Consider the following 7,060-nt stretch of genomic DNA (forward strand, 5'->3'; position numbering starts at 1 on the left):
GAACCAAAAAAATCAAAACATTTTGCAGGGGGGGGTGTAATTTTGTTTCGTTTTTAATGAACAATTTGATGAAAGCTCCATGAACTCACGAAACAATCTGATGTCACCAAACCTGCATCTTTTGCTGAAAAAGTTATAGCTGAAAGATGTTTTTCCTGCTCTACATACCATCTATGCTGGGCCAAATTCCACCTCCCCAGGGCAGGGGAGTAACGATTAAACCCAGGAGGCACATCGGTCAGTAGTCAGCACAGCCAGGGCTACGGATAGGTACTGACACCAGCCCTCTCTAACCAAGAGAGTCAGAGATGGAACAGGTTTCAGAGTAGCAGCCGTGTTAGTCTGTATCCGCAAAAAGTAAAGGAGGACTTGTGGCACCTTAGAGACTAACAAATTTATTTGAGCATAAGCTTTTGTGAGCTACAGCTCACTTCATCGGATGCATTCAGTGGAAAATACAGTGGAGAGATTTATATACATAGAGAACATGAAACAATGGGTGTTACCATACACTGTAACGAGACTGATCACTTAAGGTGAGCTTCCAGCAGTTGACAAGAATGTCTGAGGAACGGTGGGGGTGGAATAAACATGGGGAAATAGTTTTACTTTGTGTAATAACCCATCCACTCCCAGTCTTTATTCAAGCCTAAGTTAATTGTATCCAGCTTGCAAATTAATTCCAGTTCAGCAGTCTCTCCTTGGAGTCTGATTTTGAAGTTTTTTTGTTGAAGAATTGTGACTTTTAGGTCCGTAACTGAGTGTCCATGGAGGTTGAAGTGTTCTCCGACTGGTTTTTGAATGTTATAATTCTTGACATCTGGTTTGTGTCCATTTATTCTTTTACGTAGACACTGTCCTGTTTGGCCAATGGACATGGCAGAGGGGCATTGCTGGCACATGATGGCATATATCACATTGGTAGATGTGCAGGTGAACGAGCCTCTGATAGTGTGGCTGATGTGATTAGGCCCTATGATGGTGTCCCCTGAATAGATATGTGGACACAGTTGGCAACGGGCTTTGTTGCAAGGAGAGGTTCCTGGGTTAGTGGTTCTGTTGTGTGGTGTGTGCTTGCTGGTGAGTATTTGCTTCAGGTTGGGGGGCTGTCTGTAAGCGAGGACTGGCCTGTCTCCCAAGATCTGTGAGAATGATGGGTTGTCCTTCAGGATAGGTTGTAGATCCTTGATGATGTGTTGGAGAGGTTTTAGTTGGGGGCTGAAGGTGATGGCTAGTGGCGTTGTTATTTTCTTTGTTGGGCTGTCCTGTAGTAGGTGACTTCTGGGTACTCTTTTGGCTCTGTCAATCTGTTTCTTCACTTCAGCAGGTGGGTACTGTAGTTGTAAGAATGCTTGATAGAGATCTTGTAGGTGTTTTTCTCTGTCTGAGGGGTTGGAGCAAATGCGGTTGTATCGTAGAGCTTGGCTGTAGACAATGGATCGTGTGGTGTGGTCTGGATGAAAGCTGGAGGCATGTAGGTAAGTATAGCGGTCAGTAGGTTTCCAGTATAGGGTGGTGTTTATGTGACCATCGCTTATTAGCACCGTAGTGTCCAGGAAGTGGATCTCTTGTGTGGACTGGTCCAGGCTGAGGTTGATAGTGGGATGGAAATTGTTGAAATCATGCTGGAATTCCTCAAGGGCTTCTTTTCCAGGGGTCCAGATGATGAAGATGTCATCAATGTAGCGCAAGTATAGTAGGGGCATTAGGGGACGAGAGCTGAGGAAGCGTTGTTCTAAGTCAGCCATAAAAATGTTGGCATACTGTGGGGCCATGCGGATGCCCATAGCAGTGCCGCTGATATGAAGGTATACATTGTCCCCAAATGTGAAATAGTTATGGGTGAGGACAAAGTCACAAAGTTCAGCCACCAGGTTTGCTGTGACATTATCGGGAGAGCACATGACAGCCTGGCCGTCCAGGTCTTGGCAGATACTTGCTTGTGCTATCCTGTAACCAGCCTGCTGGGGAGGCACGGAAAAGTGGGGTAGGGACTTTGGCCCTAGGGCGCACATAATGTCAGAGCCAAGGGTGGAACCCCAGTGTCCTGACTCCTAACCCTTAGACTCCCCTCCCCGAGCTGTGGGGAGCACCCAGGAGCCCTGCCTCCCAAGCCCCCTGACTAACTACTAGCTCTGAGAGGATGCCTAGTGGTTAGAGCAGCAGGGGAGGGAGTCAGGATCTTATTCCCATCTCTGGGACAGGCGTGGAGGTGTGGGAACAGAACCCAGGAATCCTGACGGTCAACGCCTCTTCCACTCCACTCACCAGTAGTCACCTGTTCCCTCCACCTAACCCCCCAATAACTGGCTTCTCTCCTATTAGCTTCATTCCTACTTTGCTGGAGCTTCTTACCCTCAGAACACTTGACAGACTCCCCTGGCAGGCGGGATGGAGCACAGAGCTAATGACATTTCCCCACGGATCCCTGCTGGGGTTAGGTGAGATTGGCTCTAAACACACCCCAAACAACCTTTCCCCAACCCTTCTACGCCCAAACCAAGCCCACGGCCCAGGCTGTCGACGTGGAAAGACGAGTTGATGCTAAAGGCTGAGATAAAAAGCAGAGCACAAGCAAGGGCTCTGTATTAAATTGCTTGTCTCCCCCGTCTGCCTCCCCACAGTGCTTTACACCCGCCAACAAAATAGCACCAAAGAACGATAGAACCCCATTGCCTGCTCGGTCATGACGCTTTTGGATCTCATTTTACTTACTAATTTTCAGTCCCCTTTAGAGATCGGTTACTCGGAAATGTCCACGGACCTTACATTTCCATGTAGCCCTTGTCTCCAGGGGGTGTGTGGGTGGGTGTCTGTAATATGTAGCTACAGGCTATTGTCAAAGGAAGCTGAGGGAGACAGGTGCCTCAAACCCCCTGAATTGCCCTTCGAGTTGGGTGCCTAACTACCTTAGCTCTTTTACTCTCAGTCACAGAGGGGTGTGCTAACGTATCGTCTGCGTGCAACAGCTGTGCAGAGAGCGCGTCTGGGTGTGGGAGACGGGCATTGTTCTATATCAGGGGATAATGGCTTATGCCTGGAAGATATCAGGGTGGTTTTTTTTTTTTTATACAGTTTAAGGCCATGTACCGAAGTAAAATCACCTCCCCACTGTATTTGCCACTGCATACATCTGATGAAGTGGGCTGTAACCCATGAAAGCTTATGCCCAAATACATTTGCTAGTCTCTAAGGTGCCACAAGGACTCCTCATTCTTTTTCCCTACCTCCGCTCATTCCTCCCATTTATACACCCAAGGATCGCATCAGCCTTTTATCCCAGCATGACACCAAGAGCACGTGGCCAGAGCTTGTCCACTGCACCCCCTAGATCCTGTTCACAGTCTCTGCTTTCCAGCACACTGCCCCCCACTCTGTAGGCATGGCCAGCCTTCCTTGATCCTCAGTGGATACCTTTGTATGTGGCTGTATTAAAACAGTTTGGTGGAAAGAGCCCAGCTTACCAAGCGATCCAGATTGCGCTGTGTGACTGCTCTGGATGCACTAGTATCCACCGCTCCATCAATCTTTGTGTCATGTGCAAATTTTAACAGCAGTGATTTTATATTTACTTCCAGATCATTGATGAATAGCCTAGTGCAGATTCCTGCTGAACCCCCTCCAGGCGATGAAGATTGCCCATTGACAACTACTTGGAGACCTGTCAGTTACCCAGTTCTTAATCCATTGAACTTTTGCCTGATTTAGATTGCATGGGGCTCATTTCATAATCAGAATGTGGTGCTGTACTAAGTCAAACACCTTACAAAAGTCTGTCTGTTACATCTATGCAGTTAGCTGTAGCAGCCAAACAGGTATGCTCCTCAAAAGATGAAATCAGGTCTGTTTGGCATGACCTATTCTCCATAAAACCATGCTGAAGAGTATTAATTGTGCTGCTATCCTCTAACAGGGGATCAGTTGAATCCTGTATCAACTTTTCCGTTATTTTGCCCAGGACTGAAGCGAAGCTAACCAACTGGCCTACCCAGCTCATTCCAAGTAGCACTCTCCCAGTCTTCTGGAATTTCCCCGCTGTTCCAAAATGGATTAAAAATTAACAGCAGCGGGCCAAAGAACTCCTCTGAGACCTTAGTGTCTCCTGCTGCCACAAAGGAGGTTGCATGGCCTAGTGGATAGAACAAGGAATCAGGAGACCTGGTTTCTATTCCCAGCTCTGTCATGGGGGGTGATCTTGGGCAAGCCACTTTCCCTGTGCCGTGCCCCAGTTTCCCCATCTGCAAAATAGGGCTAATGATACTGGCCCTCCATGCAAAACGTTTTGTTGCTGAAAGGTGCCAGATAAGAGCTGGGGATTATAATTGAGGGAATACGGAGGCAACTCTAAGTTACCCAGCGGCAGTGGCCATGATGAGCTGTTACCCCCAGTGGGGTGGAAGAAGCCAGGAAACCCCACCGCTGCCCCATTTCCTCCCTCCAGCTGCACCTCTGCCCCAGCTGCTGGGCTTGGAGGTAGCAGAAGGGCCATGATGGCTCCCTAAACTGCAGCGATCCTTAGAGCTGGGTACAGGGCCACTCCCCACCTATACAGGGCAGAGGAAAAGGTGGGAGCCCCATTGCCTGGGATGCTTGAAACCACGCTGAGCAAAGCCCTGGGGGACTAAACTGCCCTGGCTGAGGATGGGGCTTTTAGTGCCCTGGGGATCTATCAGTGAGAAGGTGCTTTCTGATTGCAGGCCCAGTAAGTAGCCAGTGACGACCCCCCAGGCCCGTCGCTCCTCACCATGGCAGAGGATGTCCTCAGGAGCACCCTGTCCGTGCCGGGAGCTGTCCTGCCCATTCCGACCCCGTCCCTGACCCTAGAGCAGAAGGCAGCCTTTATCTTTGTCTTCTTTCTCTTCATCTTCCTGGGTCTTTTGATTGTCCGCTGCTTCCGGATCCTGCTGGACCCATACCGGAGCATGCCCTCCTCCATCTGGACAGACTACATGGAGAAAGACACTTCCGATTACTGGCTCCCCTGAGCACGAGCCTGGGGCTGCAGGGGGGCTCTTTTAACAAATGGAGAGGATGGATTCCCATGACCCAGGAGGCCCGGCCTGCATAGCTTGCCAGGACTCTCGCTTTCAAGGCGACATGCTACCTGCACATAGGAACATACCCTGGTGGCGGTTGCCCTGAGGTCAAAGCAAGCCCTGAGGCATGTGCTACTGGCTGGAAGGATGTGACCACAGGCACTGACCATCAGCCCCCTGACTGCTCATGCAAGTCCCACTAGGGAAAAAGGGAAGCTTTGTCCTTCTGTGAGGACAACAGATGGTGCCTGAACTCTAGCCCCCATCTGGGTGACACCGGGCACGATGCTCTCCTTGGCTTCTCCTTCCCATTGCCGGCTGTGATGGCACTTGTTCTCGCAGCTCTGAGGTGGACTGAGGGATGCAGTCTGTACACCTGTAGAGTCTCGCTGGCCCATGCAAGGTTAGGGAGGGACCTGAGAATGGCCAACACTCCTGCATCTAGAAAGGGAGAAAATCTGGATGGGGGAGTTGGCCAGTTAGCAAGAAGTCACATAGTCATCCCACATCCCACATGAGGAGTCAGCTGGTGGTGTTGAACCTAATCCAATTAAGGCACATTCTATCCTACAACCTCTGTCTTTGTGCAAGAATCACAGGGATGGGGACGATGAAATGGGATAAGAATCAACAAGTCAAACCAGGCAGGAGTTTCCAGATTTGATTACCCTGGTACCTACTGAGGTCACCAAGGTCTAGAGATCTAGGGACTTACATCTCCTCACAAGTCTCTGAGCAACTCTGATAATAGCTCCCTTCACTAATGAGCAACACTTGTCTTCACATTGTAACTTGACAATTAACTCCCAGGTGGTCCACAAAGTACTATCAAAGGCGATAACTTCTGTTCTGTCCACAGGTTGGACGTATGCTGCACAGATAGGAGTAGCTGTGGCTTGGTTTTCCTCGCCAGCCACGTGTTAAACTCTTGGGTGGTCACCTTTGCTCTTCCAACTATTCACGGTGAAATGTTGGGGCAAGTTTTTTATGTTTATTGACTACAGTTACAAATCTGACATGGCCGTTCTTTGTTTTGATGGTTTTTCTTTTTTTTTTTTAAAATCTGAAACCAAAAGTCAAATCTAGATGCTTAAAACCCCCCTGAAAGGAGTGGTTTATCAATAAAGTCCTGGTTGTTCTAAAGCTGCCCCAAGTTCTTGGTTTCTAAACACCACATTTCAGCTCCCTTCTGCCAAGGCTCTCCAAAGGGCTTTACCACGGTGTTGTGTTATTTCACAGATGGGGAAGCACAGACACAGATTGAAAGTGATGCGCCCAAGGTCATGCGCTGAGAGAGCACCCTGGTCTTTGAACCTAGATTTCCTACATCCCAATTCTGGGTTTACACATTATATACCTTGGAGGGTAAAAGAAGGAAAGATGTTTTTCATAATTTGTGCCCCCAGTTATACAGGAGCAGCTAACATCCATGTGTGAGTACAGGGGTCCAATTGCAGGGCTGGGGCCTTCTGCTGGCTAGCTGAATCAGTGGTTGGTAGCAATACATTTTTGCTTGCATTGCATTTCCAGAAACCACTCAGCTCTGAGGAGCAGTGTCTGAATATTTGTGTGTGATTTCTTCCCCTTGAGTCAATCATTTTCCCCAACTGCTTTTTAGCACATTGGTGGGCAACATTTGAAATCCTTTTACAGTGTGAATCTCAGTAGGACCTGGAAAACAAACATCTCTTTAGCTACAGAAAATAGCACAGTCCAACCTGGATTTCTTTGTGGTGCTAAACGTTCATGATTGTTGAGGTTTTTCTTAAAAGTCCCAGCTTCTGGAGTCAGGTGATTATGTGGGAATCTCAGCTTTAATTTTTTACATATATATTTTAAAAGGGAAGTTTCTAGCTCTCCTTATTCAAGAGAAATGCTAAAAAAAAAAAAGAGCCATAACAACTCAAAAACCACAAGGCAAATAAAAAGCCCCTACCCTGTGTATTTTAAAATCTCGTTATTTTAAAGCCAGACAGATTATTTGGGAGGGCCTGACTCCTGGTTCTTGAAAGCTTGGGTTGGAA

This window comes from Eretmochelys imbricata, chromosome 24 (assembly GCF_965152235.1).
Source record: "Eretmochelys imbricata isolate rEreImb1 chromosome 24, rEreImb1.hap1, whole genome shotgun sequence".
Classification (NCBI taxonomy): Eukaryota; Metazoa; Chordata; order Testudines; family Cheloniidae; genus Eretmochelys; species Eretmochelys imbricata.